Genomic DNA, 16,545 nt, shown 5'->3' with positions numbered 1-16,545 from the left:
TGCTTTGGTCCATGGGGCCATGAAGAGTCGGACACGACTAAATGACACAACAACAAAAACACCGAGATGGCTGTCCCTCACGCAGGAGTGCCTGGTGTGCTTTGGTCCACGGGGTCACGCAGAGTCGGACACAACTAAACGACTAAACAGCAACAACATCCTTTATATACCCAGTACATTGCTGCAGCCCACAGGAGAGCTTCTCCAGCAAATTCCAAAGAAATCAGAAGCCAGCTCCATGGGAACTCAGAGTAGGGCTTTTAGTGTGGTTGGCTCTGTTCTGTGAAATAGCATTCCCCTTGAGATATGGCACTTTCTGGAAACAATCTGTAAAATAGTGGGAAAGCTGGACGAAGGACACAGCCCTGTTAGATTCACAGCTCTTTATTACAGTAGTTAGAGCTGCTCTTGGAGTCAGACTCACTGCAGCCTAGCCAGCTGTAATGGTTCTAGGGGTTGCTCGTGCGTAAATCGACGCCACACCTGGCTGGGTTACCTGGGTGGACTCTTTCTGTCCGGACAGCCACTCACCCGTGGCTGTCTCAATCGCTGGCAGAATCCGTCAGTGGGCGTTTCTTTGACGCCTAGTCGCCGCCTACTCTCCCTACGTGGAAGCCTTCTGCACAGGGAGGGTGTGGGCAGCGGAGGACCCGTGCTCTCCCCGCTGGTCTCTGGCGCGGAGTCATGGAGCCACCTCGCCGATTCCCCCATCTGCCCCCCTTCTCCACTGGTGCTACGCTGAATTCCTTCCCCAGTAGATGGGCTGCTTCTCTCCCTCCCGGGACGCTCTCCTGAACCCCTCTGGAGCCCTCCCTCTCCCTCTGGCTCCGATGGCAGTTCCATGACACGGCTGTTTTATATAATACTAAGTAACCTGTAACAGCTGTTGTTGTTTAGTCGTGTCCGACTCTTCATGACCCCATGAGAGCTCTGTATGCCAGAGAGAGAGAGAGAGAGAGAGGGAGGGAGAGAGAGATCTGGCTAATTCTGGAAGCTGGAGACACAGAGGCTGGTCTTGGTGTGTGCTGAAACCCAAAGCCCCTCCATTGTACAGTGGTACCTCGGGTTACAGATGCTTCAGGTTACAGACGCTTCAGGTTACAGACTCTGCTAACCCAGAAATAGTACCTCGGGTTAAGAACTTTGCTTCAGGATGAGAACAGAAATCACGCAGCGGCAGCGGGAGGCCTCATTACCTAAAGTGGTACCTCAGGTTAAGAACAGTTTCGGGTTAAGAGCAGACCTCCGGAACGAATTAAGTTCTTAACCAGAGGTACCACTGTATACCACTGTATACTCACATCATGTTGCACATATGTGAAAATAAAACCATAGATCCTAATAGACACCACACTCTCCTCCTGTCTTCATTCCAGGGAAACTGAATCCTGGGTAAACGATGGACTCTCTTAACACACAGAGATTGATTTGCATGCAATAGCAACAACAGCAGTAATTATGGTTTAGTAATCACCGATACCTTTATTTTCCAGGAACTCCATCATTCTCTCTTTCCCCCCTTTCTTTCTCTTCCCTCTCTCTGGTATTTAGAGGGAGATTCACCTCCAGTGATTTGTTCTGGGTTTTGCATCTCTGCCAGGTCTTGCAACAGGACAAAACCACTTATCCCCGCATCTCTGCCTGGTTAAGCCAGTGTGCTTATGGGTTGGACAGCAGCCGCACCTTGTCTCAGGTCATGGTGATGGCATGCTGGACTTTCCAAGCCAGGAGGAGGGAACCACTTCCCAAGGAGCCTACAAATAGAGGCAGCCCAACCCTCCTCCAATAAACACTGGACACCCGTCTGGCTTGTAACGCTGCATTCACCTTCGCTGCATCAGTCCACCCCAACGGAGCCATGAAGATCCTTCACCTGTTCTGGGCCGTTTTGTCTGTGCTGCTCCTGGCTTCCTCAGGTAAGGGATGGAGAGTAAAGAAGGGAGAAAGGGGCTGCTCAGCCAATAGCCGAGTGGAAGGGAGAAAGGAATTGAGGTGTTCTATTTCCTTGCAAAGGAAAGGAGCATTTCTCTCTAGCTTTTCTGCCATAGAAGGATAGAATCATAGAGTTGGAAGGGACCCCAAGGTCAGTGTGGTGTAGTGGTTAAGAGCGGTGGACTCGTAATCTGGTGAACCGGGTTCGCGTCTCCGCTCCTCCACATGCAGCTGCTGGGTGACCTTGGGCCAGTCACACTTCTCTGAAGTCTCTCAGCCCCACTCACCTCACAGAGTGTTTGTTGTGGGGGAGGAAGGGAAAGGAGAATGTTAGCCGCTTTGAGACTCCTGAAGGGGAGTGATAAAGTGGGATATCAAATCCAAACTCTTCTTCTTCATCATCATCTAGTCCAACCCCCTTGAAATGCAGGAATCTCAGCTAAAGCATCTAAGACAGATGGCCACCCAAGCTCTGCTTAAAAAGCCTCCAAGGTTTCCCAGACAGCTAGGTCCAGTGGTCAGGGACGATGGGAGTTGTAGTCCAACAACTTCTGGGGGCACAAGGTTGGGAAAGACTGGAAACTGAACAGCAGTAGCTTTCCGGGAAGTTGGAACGCAGCAGTATCCAGATGGTTCTGGGGTTCCCCACTCCTCTCATAAAGGAGAACTTGTGCCTCCTTTTCTTCATCTTCCTAATTTACCGTATTTTTCACTCCATAAGACGCACCTTTTTCCTCCTAAAAAGTAAGGGGAAATGTCTGTGCGTCTTAAGGAGCGAATGTGTGGTCGATCGCTGGCTCCCTTTCTGGCTCCAGCCCCTTGCCCAGCCCTCCATTGTTGAATGTTCTGCAGACAGAGGCCATTTGTTTCCCCAGCAACATGTGACTGGCTGATTTGATTATCTGCCTGGAAACTGTAGAAACAGCTCCCTTTCCTTTCCTAAAGAAGTTGCAGAACTGTGAGTTGAACCCCATAAAAACAGGATTATTTCCCTTTGCAAAGTAAGCTCAACTTTGAGCTGATCCTCCAAAAATGGGGCTTTTCCCCTTTGCAAAAGAAGCTGCACTACTGTGAGCTGATTCTCAAAAAACAGGGCTTTCCCCCTTTCCTCCTCTAAAAACTAGGTGTGTCTTATGGTCAGGTGTGTCTTATGGAGCGAAAAATGCAGCGGACAGTGATCTTTCTCTCTCTCTCTCTCTCCCCCCACTTTCCGCAGGATTTGCCTTTTTCAAACCACACACCAGACGGCAATGCTATGAAGCCAACGGTGCTTGCAAACTTTTCAAGTGCCCCTCTCCCATGCTTCAGATCGGGAAATGTGGAATCATGAGGAAATGTTGCAAAAGGTAACTTCAGCTCCCCAAAGGAGGGGTCATACAAGTTGCTGGGGTTCTTCCGTCCCCAGCACCTTCTGAACTGAGCATGCTGAGAAGACAGAGACAAAGCTGTGGGGGAGTTAGCTGGGGGGTTGCCCCAGGTGAAGCCTCCAAGGGGTGCCATTGAGGTTCTCGACCTGTGTTTGTGTGTGTACGCAAATGTTTGTGGGGAGTGTCTTTGTCCCGGGTGAAATAAAGCCTAGTTTTGCCCCTGTAAGAAGCCCCTGATTTGAGCTGCCATCCTAAGCACGAGTCCATCATTTCCATCAAATTTAATGGCACTCGCTTCCTAGGAAACACATTTGGTTCCCCGCCCACCACCTCCAGTACTCTGAGTTCCAGAAATCCAGATCAAAGCTTAAATGAAATCCTGTACAACCTTCCACAATGAAAGTCGCCGTGAAATCCAGAGTATATTACTGGAATAAACTGATTTCTATCTCAGTATTCATGATGACCTCCTACTTACCCTCCCCACTGTTTTTAAGTTGGTATTTTACTTGAGCAGTAATTTGCCAGTCTGGATTCAGCCAAAGGGATCTACAGTGGTACCTCGCAAGGCGAATGCCTCGTAAGATGAAAAACTTGCAAGACGAAAGAGTTTTTCGTTTTTTGAGTTGCTTCGCAAGACGAATTTCCCTATGGGCTTGCTTCGCAAGACGAAAACGTCTTGCAAGTTTCAATGCATTCCTATGGGAATTTGGTTTCAATGCATTCCTATGGGAATCTGTGCTTTGCAAGACGAAAAATTCGCAAGACGAAAAAACTCGCAGAACGAATTAATTTCATCTTGCGAGGTACCACTGTACTGAACTGAGAAAGCAGCTTAATTATGTATCTCTGATACCTTTGTGTGCAGGAGAGGAGCAATAACAAAAGTTTTGAGATGCTTGCTAGAGTTAACTATACAATTTGTTTTTGCATGTTTACCATAATTTGTATGTTAAGTGTATTTGTATGCTTTGTTATAAGATTTATAGTGTGCACATCAAAAAGCCATTCTCCAGGGCTTCTATGGATAAAAGATGAAAATGACTTAAAGTGCAATGCTTATTTAGGTTAACTGTGCAACTTGGGTAGACAAACCTATAGCTACACTAGGGGCCAAAATTGTGGAAACCTTTTGGGGAAAGTGTGTTTCCAAAGTTTGATGGTTCATAACACCTGATTGGCTCTCTATTTTTTTTTTAAATAATTTTTATTAAGGTTTTCCAAATTAAAACAAATAAAATCCAATTCATAAACTTTTTCCAATATCCAGGACTTCCCCTCCCCACCCCCTCTTGTGTTCCAAATCTTCCAAAAAAGCAATAATATTCAACAAATTCTTATTCCCAAAATACACTCATCATCAATAACTCAATTTATCCAAATTTCCATCCCCTAAGGTCGACCTATTCCCTTCCACGAGTTCCCCCTTTCAAATATAATACAGATGAAAATAGAATAAAAACAAACAATAATTTTACAACCTTTGGATTCCAAATTTCCCTCCCCTCTTTCCCTGTTGCGTTCCCCCTATCCCTCCACTTCTAGTGTCTTCCTGATGAACCCACCTTTCACTAAACCCACATCCCTCTGGTTCTTTACCGGTCTTTTTTTTTTAAAATGGCGTATATTAAACTTCTGGCATTTTTAAAATTACAGATGTCCAATCATAGAAGGAGTCTATCAAAGGGGGCCCATTTCTTCTATCCAGATTTTTATATCCAGGAGTATAAACTCCAATTTTATATCCATAAGCTTGTCAAATCTGGATATCCCAAATGTTCCCACTCCAATTCTGTCCAGTTCTTGTTGTTTCCTTGTTCTTGTCAATCACTCTCCTCCTTTTTACTTCCCTGTTCCCTCACAGAAATGTTCTTTTTCCAAAGGCTTCTAGTGTCTCTACAGAGGCTTGTTATTCAGGAGCAAAACATTACATCATGTTCCTTTCATTTTTCAACAGAATAATCCATTGTTTCCAGTAAAGTGTAGGCCTCTGTAGACAAAATAATGTTCCATTTCTGCAGTTTCCCAGGAGATTAAAAGTTCTATCCAACTGTTCAAGTTTCCCGTCGAAAACACATGCAATGTCCCTCAGCTCCTCTAGGTGGATTACAATAACAAAGTTCCCTTCCAGATCACATCCGCCAGTCCAAATAACTTATAAATCCTTATTTGAAACAATTTATCTCCAATTTATAACAAATGTAGCCGGCAAAGTCCTCATAACAAAGTCTCAATTTCATTCTTCCGTTTTGACAGCTCTTTGACAGCTGTCAAAACCTCCGTTGTTCTTCTCCAGGCATTTTCACGAATCGCTCCAGGGATTCCGGGGGGGTTACTTTTTAATACAAATTCCACTTTTCTCCTCCAGCTCAATCTTATAAATTTCCCTCGCGAAGTTGCTAGTTCGGCAAGATAAGGTTCTTCTCGATCTTAGTTATCCAGTCCTTTGTTTTGGCTCTTCTACAATTTGGGGGGGGGGGCTGACTTCCTTTTTTCCACCTCCCCCGTTCGCTCCAAATTCTAAAAATTTATCCCTCTTTTTAGTCCATATTCCAATTACTCACGGGTTCTTCTTTTGGGTCCAAATTTTCAATAGAAGAAGTCAGCGCTCTCCGCCGGATGGCATGCGGCTGCGCTCGGCAGGGATAGCAGAGGACTCAAAGCACCACGCTCCTCCCCGGCACCCGATCCGTAGCCTTTAAAAAGGCTCCTTCACGAATCGAGAGGGCGCTGACGGTGCCAGCCGAGTCTCCATGTCCACGGCCTCCGTGGCCGTGGTTTTTAAGGGTCCCCGCATCGCCGGTGCGGTAGGACCCAGCCCCTGCCGAGCAGGCTCCCTCCGGAGCTCGGAGGGAGCCCGCCATTCGGCGATGGCGCCGACCCGGAAGTCCTCATAACACCTGATTGGCTCTCTAAACACTCCTGCTCATTGGCTACATTCAAATGAAGGAAAGCGACTGCAAATCAGCCTGAGCAAGTTGTGCTTCCTTTTTCTGGTTATTTGGCTATAACTTTTGATGGAATACAGATAATTGAACAACCTTTGTTGCATTACATCCTTCATTAAATTATCTTTCCATTGATATATAATTTTATGGTATTACTCACCGAAAAAGTGATCTTATGAAACACCAGAAATACACTTTTCCCCAAAAGATTTATAAAATTTGGCCGCTACTGTATTGTTGTTGTTTAGTCGTTTAGCCGGGTCTGACTTCCGGACCCCATGGACCAGAGCGCACTAGGCACTCCAGTCTTCCACTGCCTCCCACAGCTTGGTCAAACTCATGCTGGTAGCTTCGAGAACACTGTCCAACCATCTCGTCCTCTGTCGTCCCCTTCTCCTTGTGCCCTCCATCTTTCCCAACATCAGGGTCTTTTCCAGGGAGTCTTCTCTTCTTATGAGGTGGCCAAAGTATTGGAGCCTCAGCTTCAAGATCTGTCCTTCCAGTGAGCACTCAGGGCTGATTTCCTTCAGAATGGAGAAGTTTGATCTTCTTGCAGTCCATGGGACTCTCAAGAGTCTCCTCCAACACCATAATTCAAAAGCATCACTACTGGGAAAACCATAGCTTTAACAATATGGACCTTTGTTGGCAAGGTGATGTCTCCGCTAGTGTATTTATCTCCATACAGTGGTAACTCGGGTTACATACGCTTCAGGTTACATACGCTTCAGGTTACAGACTCCACTAACCCAGAAATAGTGCTTCAGGTTAAGAACTTTGCTTCAGGATGAGAACAGAAATTGTGCTCCGGTGGTGCGGCAGCAGCAGGAGGTCCCATTAGCTAAAGTGGTGCTTCAGGTTAAGAACAGTTTCAGGTTAAGAACGGACCTCCGGAACAAATTAAGTACTTAACCTAAGGTACCACTGTATATCTGTTGCATTTCTACAAACCAAGGACAACTTCACATATAAAAACAATGCAAATGTTTAAAAACTATTCCATGATTATTATTATTTTTTTAAGTGGAGTCTAGCCTATTGGAGCAAATGGGGCAATGTCCCACTAAGCTCAGTCTGAATTCGACAAATCCCCACCAGTCTGCTTTCTTCCTTGCACCCAGTCCAGAGATTAGCCCTGGCTGTCCTCTTTCGCGTTGCCTTTGCAGAACTCAAGGAGCATGCAAACACAACTGGAATCAGTCGATTGTTTGGTTCCCACACCTGTCCCATGACTCAGCTGATGTCACTGGTTCAAAATGCTCCCGTTGCAGGTGCAGGCTGAGATAAAGATCTTCACCTGGAAGGCTTTGCTGAAAGGGGAATTCAATAGGTGCCCAAACAACATGGTTAAAGGTGCAGCTCAGGCCTTTCACACCCAAGAGACATAGGCAACACTGGGTGGAGACCACATTCCAGTTGTACACATCTAGGTCACATCAACAACACACATGTCAAGAACTCTGGGAACCAGGCCGAGGGCCTTCTCGGTGGTGGCACCCACCCTGTGGAATGCCCTCCCATTAGATGTCAAGGAAATCAACAACTATCTTACTCTTAGAAGACATCTGAAGGCAGCCCTGTTTAGGGAAGTTTCTTTTTCTTTTTCTTTAAGTCAACCTTTATTATACATAAATCTTAAAATACATACAATTTCAAACATCACATTTCAGACATTACAAATTATAGACATACAAAAGAATATAGAAGAAGAAGAAAAGAGAAAAGAAATAGGAAAAGAGACAGAATATGATTTTATTTATAAGGGGGGAAAAACCTTCCGACTATACCCGTTGTACTATTTTGAGATTAATTGTTTTACACAGTTTCCTGAAAATATTTTCCTCCTTTTTGATTCTGGTTTCCTCTGATATCACCTTATGTTACAAGACTCATTCAATCTCTGCCATAAAGCTTTTGTTATCACAGTAACCTTTGAGATATTTTTTTATTACTATCCATTCTTTATTAACATCTTGTATCGAGTTTCCGCTCACTAACCTGATTATCCTTGCTAACTCTAGGTATTCTAACAATTTGGTCTGCCATTCAATTTTTGAGGGGGTGGTTTCACTTTATTATTATTATACAGAGGCATAAGATTTCTTTGAATGTGCTTTGTGGGTGTGACCAAGGTTAGCACAACTAAGGAGCCTCAAATACCATATCCATCGTCTTAGCGGATGCCCAGCAGCCTCTTGCTCAGAAGTAGGCAAAAGATAGCTCAGGATCTGCAGGCTTTTGCACCGATCCCTGCTCAGTGGATCTTGGGATTCTAATTAAAAAAAACAAAACAAAGTAAATCCCAAAGGCCTTTAAGGTCTTAAGAAGATTAAAAGTAACCTTCTACTTTTTCTTTTATACCTACGATGGGAATCCTATATTGTTTACACTTATTATCCATATCTCCCAGTTAACTCTTTTAAGGAATTGGTGTGTGGTTTTTACTTAGTGTGAAGGTGAGTTGGGACCCCTGCTATATAAATAAATGCATAAAACAATGTCAAGTTATTTATTCTTGTCTCCAAGTTTTTTACGTTACCTTTCAATATTAATTGCCCATTTATTCTGCCCTGCACTGTTATCTTCTTGAGCACTTCCTTTATAATTTTTACATCAGATTCAAGTTTAGCATCCTCTAATTTAGCATTTATCCTCTGTTAAAATCCATTTAATTTTTCCATTTAAATTCCTCTATTACTGAAAAACTTGATCCATACAAAAACTCCCTCCCTTCCTTCCTTCCTTCCTTCCTTCGACTTGTAACAATCATTCTATTTCTTCCCAAATCTAGAAGACAAAAAAAATCTCAGAAGCGTGTACACTTTCATTGTTGTTCTTGAAGGGAATTACTGATTATGCAGCTTGCTAGATTTATAATTACCTTAATTATGTAATGTGTTAATTGAACAGGCACTGGTTGTGCTAAGTATAACTAAGACAGCTTACGAAATACATGCAATTTCAGTTTAATGGACCGATGAGTGCTATCTGAATATCCCATTAGTTACGCACAGGGTATCAAGTATGTAACTTGTTAGCTGCTCAGAGTATGAAAGACACATTGCACTATACATGTAGTCTTTTAATTGCACAATTGGTGGCCCAGTTAATGTCACGAGGCTTGCGAAAGTTCACGAGGAACTTTTTAAAAACAAAATTTGCATACCGATGGCGAGAACTGAACTTAAAATGGTGAAAGTGAGAAACTGAGATTGGCAGAGTCACACAATGGGGTTTTGGTATGTTTCTGATGGGGCAACATTGCTTCCTTTGCTTTTTCCATCTCTCAAAGATTGTGACTTGGCAATGAAATTGAAATAATTATTGTTGTTTGCTTTTAAGCCCAATGTGATAGAAGACTAATTCCTGCCTGCTGACCCAAGATCCTTTGAAAAATGGGAGATGTTCCTTCAACTTTGAGAGCTACTGGATCCTGCATCACCACCCCCCCCCAAGCTGGAGATCCCGTCTGTTTATTCACCAGAGAATCTGGCTCAAAATGAAGGGGCTTTTGCAACATTTACAATGAGAGTATGAGCTTGTTCCCTTGCAATTAAAGCAAATTCAAGAGATTTGTCTCCTTGGTTTGAAGTTTTCAGGCCTGAGTGCTGTTGGTTATCTAGCCCAAATGCCACCTTACAGCCATAAGAGGGAGGTGTTACCAGGCATGGTTGTGCGGAAGTCCAAAATGTAATGAGGGGGGAAAGCCTAAAGGGGGGAGTGAAATATACTCGGAGTCGAGAGTGGATTTCATGCTCTTTATTCAGCTCATAGTGGTGAGGAGGAATGAATGTTTCCTCAAAATATCTGCTTTATATACATTATTTACACAATGGGCTGCACGTGATTGGTTAAATCCGGGATTCTCCTATAGGCCAATCAGGTTGTGGATTCAATCAGGTTGTGGATCCAACTTGGAGCTGGATTGGGTGGCTCCTGTGGACCAATCAAACTGCTGCATTGTTCTAGGACCAATCAGACTGCTGCATTTTGGATCCTATTCAACTCAGTACATAACAGGGAGAAGATCCCCAAAACAATCCAATGAGGAAGGCTGAGACGCACTTAGGACAGGCTTCCTCAACCTTGGCCTTCCAGATGTTTTGAGACTACAATTCCCATCATCCCTGACCACTGGTCCTGTCAGCTAGGGATCATGGGAGTTGTAGGCCAAAACCATCTGGAGGGCCGAGGCTGAGGAAGCCTGAGTTAGGATGAGGAAAGAAAAAATGAGAAGGAAGGAATGTGAGGGAGCAAGGGGCCAGCTGGAATAATATATGGGGGAGGCAGGTACATAATATATGGGGGAGGCAGGAACATAATTGATCACAATACACAGCATACCACACACACCCCATTTGAATGGCAATGCACATCAACTTGGGGCTGGGCCCCTAAAACATTTTATTGAGGGAAGGGGCAAAAGGAACTCAGTCCCAAGGAGTTGGCTTCTATGGGAGGGAGGGAGAAGAAATTTGATTTGGTTTTAATGGAGAACCAACCTAACTGGCACTTCCTGAAACAAACATGTCGACGGAGGGAAACACAGCCATCTTTCAAAATTCACAGTTCTCTGAATTTTGTGGCACATTTCTCCAACCATAAAGGTAAAGGGACCCCTGACCGTTAGGTCCAGTCACAGATGGCTCTGGGGTTACGGCGCTCATCTCGCTTTATTGACCGAGGGAGCTGGCGTACAACTTCCGAGTCATGTGGCCAGCATGACTAAGCCGCTTCTGGCGAACCAGGCTTGCTCATATTTCGCACAGTGCAACAAAATATGTTTTATAGAATCAATGTCTTGAGCACACGGGCAAAGTCAGTCCTGGTAGGGAACTCCTCTCAACCTGCCATCCAACACTGCAGAAGGAAAGACGTTTAGTTGGCTTTGGTGAAAAGCCTTCGATAATTTGGTACTGTCAGGTTTTTAATGTAAGATGTTAACTTAAAGACATGCCCTTATTGTACTCCTACTGCCAGTGGACTACAGACTGCGTGTGATCGAGATCGCAAGTCACTGTGTGCATTATCCCATTATTATTATTATTATTATTATTATTATTATTATTATTAGGAGCCAGTGGTCCACCTATCTCAGTTTTGTCTGGCAGCAAGCTCTCCAGAGTTTCAGACCAGGACGATTCCCATCCCTATCAGAGATTAAACCTTGGGTTTCCTGTACACAAACCTGATGCTCTACCAATGAGCTATGGTGCTTCCGTAAATGTGGCAGGGAGACGAACCAAACAGCAACCTTGATTTCGGACTGCAACAGCTCCAGAGCTCATCGATTTTGTAATTTTTGTCACTGCAGTATTTGGAGAAAGCGTTGCGAAACTCGAGAAGGGTAATGCCCACAGTTGCAAAATAACATAGCCCAGGTAACCGGGGGCAAAGAGTCAATGTGGGTTAACAAAGCCCGTAATGAGCGAAGGTGGAGGACATTTCTTCACAGACATGTCAAAATCTGCTTGCAAAACTAGCCGCTGTGTGTGATCTGTTTCAAGGGGGGGGGGTTGAATCGAGATTTTTAGAACAGACCTGTTAATTCAGCGGATGGCGCCACTTCAAAATGCCAGCAGAATGGACGAGTTAGGTTGCTTAGAATCACAAAATGGTCAGCTAAGAAGTGGAAAACGCAAGAACTACCAACTGTAGAAGAATGGCAGATGAAGATGATGGACTTTTCGACTTGCAGATGAAGATGATGGACTTTTTGGAGCTAGCCGACCTGACCGGGAGAGTCCGCGACCAGAAAGAGGAGGAGTACCAGGAAGAATGGACGAAATTTAATGATTATTTCATTAAATACGTTAAGTTAAACTAATTGGAATTGGCTTGCAAATACTAGATCGGCCTAGGATTTTATATAAGTTAAGTGATGAATTAATATGTTTAATCCTGAATTGAAAAGATAGAATGATGTTAAGAGATTAAGTTAAGTTTATAAGAACTTTGATTTGGAAAACCGTTAAAAAGATATGCATTGAAGTCCAACCAAGGGAGAGCAAGGAAGCCACTTAAGAATGTTAATAAGCATAACTTTAATAAGGTTATGATTTATGTTTGTTTGTTTGTTTGTTTGTTTGTTTGTTTATAATTTTGTGAAAACTATTTAAAAAAATGGGGGGGGAAATATAATCACAAAATGGTAGAGCTGCATGGGACCCCTGCAATGCAGGAATATTTATTTCTAATCCCTTCCAAACAGCACCATCCAAACAGCCTGACCCAAAGCCTGATACCTTGGCCTTTGAAACAACATACATTTTCTACCCACAAAGAATTCTCACAGGGCTGAAGTGTACAAATGCCCACAACGTCCAACAACTGCAGCCTTATACAAAAACAAAACAAAACCACCCCTCTCAAGTCCACAACACCATAATTCAGCCTTTCGCCCTCCCAAACAAGATGTGTTCTGGAGACTATCCTCAGCTTATAATACCCTGCTCGCGGAATTCGCACAGGCCACCAATCTGCTACTGGGCCAAGTTCAAGGTGTTGGTACTAACATATACAGCCGTACCTCCTTTTACGTAACGCTCTGGTTACGTAAACTTCGGGATGCGCGCGCGGCAAACCCGCTGGGCGGCTGGCTGCTCGATCTGATCACCGCGTGACTGTGCTTGCACCGCAAGACGCACGGTGGGCAGCTGTGCGAGCCGTGGGGCCATATTAAACCAACCAGCGAGCCACAATTGACCCCCGGGCCAGACTTTGGACATGACTGACTTACATCATATGAGCCAACGCAATGCAAAACACTGTTGCTGTATGTAGGTTTTATTTTATTTGTTTATACAGTGGTACCTCAGGTTAAGTACTTAATTTGTTCCGGAGGTCCGTTCTTAACCTGAAACTGTTCTTAACCTGAAGTACCACTTTAGCTAATGGGGCCTCCTGCTGCCGCTGCGCCGTGGGAACACGCTTTCTGTTCTCATCCTGAAGCAAAGTTCTTAACCTGAAGCACTATTTCTGGGTTTGCGGAGTCGGTAACCTGAAGCATATGTAACCCAAGGTACCACTGTATTTTGGTAATGTACATCCAGGTGTTTTTTTCCTTTAATTTTTTTTGGGGGGCCCCAAGAGAGTGGGGTCCTAAGCTATAGCTTGTTTAGCTTATACGTAAATCCAGCACTGATTCTGGGACGCTTGGAGGGTCTGTGACAGTTCAGGCTTCAGGACCTAAAAAATGCGGATCCACCACTGTTTGCATGATGTGCATAATTTTCTATTTCTCTTGGGTATTCGAAGGCACAATCGGCAGCTCAGCTCAGTGCTTTTCCCTGGCCTTGCATCATCCAGTTCTGGCTGCATGCCCAAACTTCTTATCTCTGATTCCGGTTAGGCCAGTGTGGTTTTGGGTGGGCCAGCAACCCCGCCTTGCTCAGGACTTTGTGGAGGCATTCTTTCTAAAGAAGCCGCGAGAAACCCAGACGCGATATATTCAAGCCGGCAAGGAGAAGAGCCGTGACTGTTGCATGACCTGAGCAGGGGCTGCCTGCAAAGACACAGAGCATGGCCTGTCAAGCAGACACTCCTGGGGTGGTTATTTACTAAATTGACCTGCCATGCAGCTGTGCCCCTGACCTCTTCACCGTCTGTCAGGAACTGGTGTAATCTGAGTCCCAGAAACCCAGCCCTGCCAGGGAAATCCAGCCCAGGCAGGGGTGTGAGCTGCATCAGCTGAGCTATTGGTGCAAACAGCCTGGACTGGGAAGGAGAGTCGGAGGAGAGGGAAGTTATGCACTTGAAGGATACAAAAGCTGGAGAGATGGGAAGAGGAAGAAGAGTTTGGATTTCATATCCCGCTTTACCACTACCCAAAGCGGCTAACATTCTCCTTTTCCTTCCTCACCCACAACAAACACTCTGTGAGGTGAGTGGGGCTGAGAGACTTCAGAGAAGTGTGACTAGCCCAAGGTCACCCAGCAGCTGCATGTGGAGGAGCAGAGACTCGAACCCGGTTCCCCAGATTACGAATCTACTGATCTTAACCACTACACCACAATGGTCTTGTGCCTGAAGAAAAGCAAATGAAGTCTTTTAGGGGTAGAGGCATCAGTACATTGGAAGACTGTTCCATACCCTAAATAATTTCTCTTTTGAAGATTGTTGTTGTTTAGTCGTTTCATTGTGTCCGACTCTTCTTGACCCCATGGACCAGAGCACACCAGGCACTCCTGTCTTCCACTGCCTCCCGCAGTTTGGTCAGACTCGTGTCCGTAGCTTCGAGAACACTGTCCCACCATCTCGTCCTCTGCCGTCCCCTTCTCCTTGTGCCCTCCATCTTTCCCAACATCAGGGTCTTTTATACCCTCCAAAATTTCTCCTATGAAAATAGGGATGTCCTAAGGAATAGCGGCATATTCTGGGATCAAATCAGAAACAGGAACAGCTTCTGTAAATCCGGGATTGTCCCTGGAAAATCGGGGCACTGGGAGGGTCTGCTGTTCCCAGTAAAACCAGACAGGGACCTGCAATGCTGATATTTTGTGGCTTGCTAAAGACCTCTAAGAACATGCTGGGCCTTTTTCATGTTTTGCCAAGTTTTGTACAGAGTTAATTTGATTCAGGGCTGGATATTTGTTCTGTATTTTATGGTTTTTGCTTCCTGGAGGTTAATAAACCAGCTCTGTTGGCAAATACACCAACTGGTGCTCCAATCTTTTCTGCAAATATACTCTGCTCCATCTAGGTCATGTATGCAATTGGAGCATGTACCCAGGTCACAGATAGTTCCCGAGGGGAATATTTTATATTGAACTTATGCCAGCTGTTCTAAGGCCACGATCCTTAGAAATAAACCATGCATAAAGTTCAGACTGGCACCTATCATCACAATGCCTACTGCATTTTCACAGAATTGTAGAATTGCAGAGTTGGAAGGGATGCAGTAATATACAGGACCGTTTTTCAAAGCAACAGAGTATGCTAACCAGGAAGAATATTTAGAAAGCTGTGCATGGCAAAATGCTCTTGGACCTGTACTACCATGCCTGAAGTCTTAGCTTTCTTTAAGGGCCCAACATAGTGTAAGGAGCTCAAATTTCAAATCTATTAGAAGTTTTGTTTTCAGTATGAAAGTTCTTCCTGTTGCTCAAGTTGTACATTTACGGGTACTTGGATATTTCCTGTCTCATTTGAGGCAATCAAATACCAGCATGGTGTTTGATGAAGCAATTGCAGATCCTAATAGCTAAACAAACAGGATAGCTCTGATTCTTTGCTTTCTCTTTCAACCTTCAACTAGAAAAAACAAATTGCACAAGGTTCCTGTTTCCAAGAAATGGATGCTTTCTGGGAAAGTTGTCTGCACTGTGGATTCCTGTTCTGGGTTCCTTTTGGTTTCTGTTTTTTGCAAACTCCCCCACCTGCCCATCAAAAAGTAGGCCCAGATCCAGCATCAGCCCCCAGCTCCTCAACTGTTCACAAAAGTTCACCACAAGTCCTATGTGTATACAGTATTAGCATGGCATTTATATGGTTTGTGACATTTCAATGGTTTACAACAGTATGGTTTGTAGCATCTGCAGAAGCATTAAATTGGTAACAGCAGCACTTATCTCACTCAATAAAGCATGAGACTCAATCTCAGGGTTTTGGGTTCGATTCCCATGTTGGGTGAAAGATTTCTGTATTTCAGCGGGTTGGACTAGATGACCCTGTGGTCCCTTCCAACTCTACAAATCTGTGATTCTGTGATCTGCGCTGGCCCAGAAAGTCTTGCAGAAAGGTACAGAGAATCTGATTCTGGCAGCTGCTGTCAAAAGGAGTGGCCTCAGAGATCATTCTAAACTAGTCCCACAGAGTTCTATCCTGGTCCCTGTCCTGGTTGTTCAAAGTCTTTATAAATAACTTGGATGAAGGAAATGAGGTGATGCTCATCAGATTTGCAGATGGCAACAAACTGGGAGGGGTCGCTAATGAAGGCAGAATCCAGATTCTATATGACCTCAGACTGGAGAACTTGGCGCAAGCTAACGAAATTAATTTCAATAGGGACAAATGTAAGGTTCTGCACTTAGGCAGGAAGAACTAGCTGTACAAATATAAGATGAGGTACACCTGGCTTCTCCTCCATGGATTACTGGCTTGTCCTTGCCGACAAAGGTCTGTATAGTTAAAGCTATGGTTTTCCCAGTAGTGTTGTATGGAAGTGAGAGCTGGACCATAAAGAAGGCTAATCGCTGGAGAATTGATGTTTTGGACACCTGTCTCAAGATACCAGCCCCAGGGTCGGGATTCTGCAATACACACATTTTTTTTAAAAGGAAAGGCAGCACAATGGAAAC

At 44.5% G+C, this 16,545-nt stretch overlaps 1 protein-coding gene and 2 long non-coding RNA genes across 3 annotated transcripts in view; 1 reads left to right on the top strand and 2 right to left on the bottom strand.

The window, feature by feature from the left end:
* Positions 1-16,545, bottom strand: part of LOC309365574 (uncharacterized protein) — an 87,616-nt gene that overhangs the window by 30,629 nt on the left and 40,442 nt on the right. The window lies entirely within an intron of this gene.
* Positions 1,694-9,819, top strand: LOC309365961. Its single transcript, XR_014166324.1, has 3 exons — positions 1,694-1,916; positions 3,149-3,278; positions 9,590-9,819. It is a non-coding gene; the product is annotated as an uncharacterized lncRNA (long non-coding RNA).
* Positions 4,224-6,462, bottom strand: LOC309366216. The gene is made up of 2 exons (XR_014166582.1): positions 6,200-6,462; positions 4,224-4,472 (listed from the first exon to the last, which is right to left on the bottom strand). It is a non-coding gene; the product is annotated as an uncharacterized lncRNA (long non-coding RNA).

The sequence above is a fragment of the Podarcis melisellensis genome (genome assembly GCF_964234715.1).
Source record: "Podarcis melisellensis genome assembly, chromosome: 3".
Lineage (NCBI taxonomy): Eukaryota > Metazoa > Chordata > Lepidosauria > Squamata > Lacertidae > Podarcis > Podarcis melisellensis.
The sequence above is the reverse complement of the archived record's forward strand: the minus strand, read 5'-3'. Positions and strand labels throughout refer to the sequence as shown.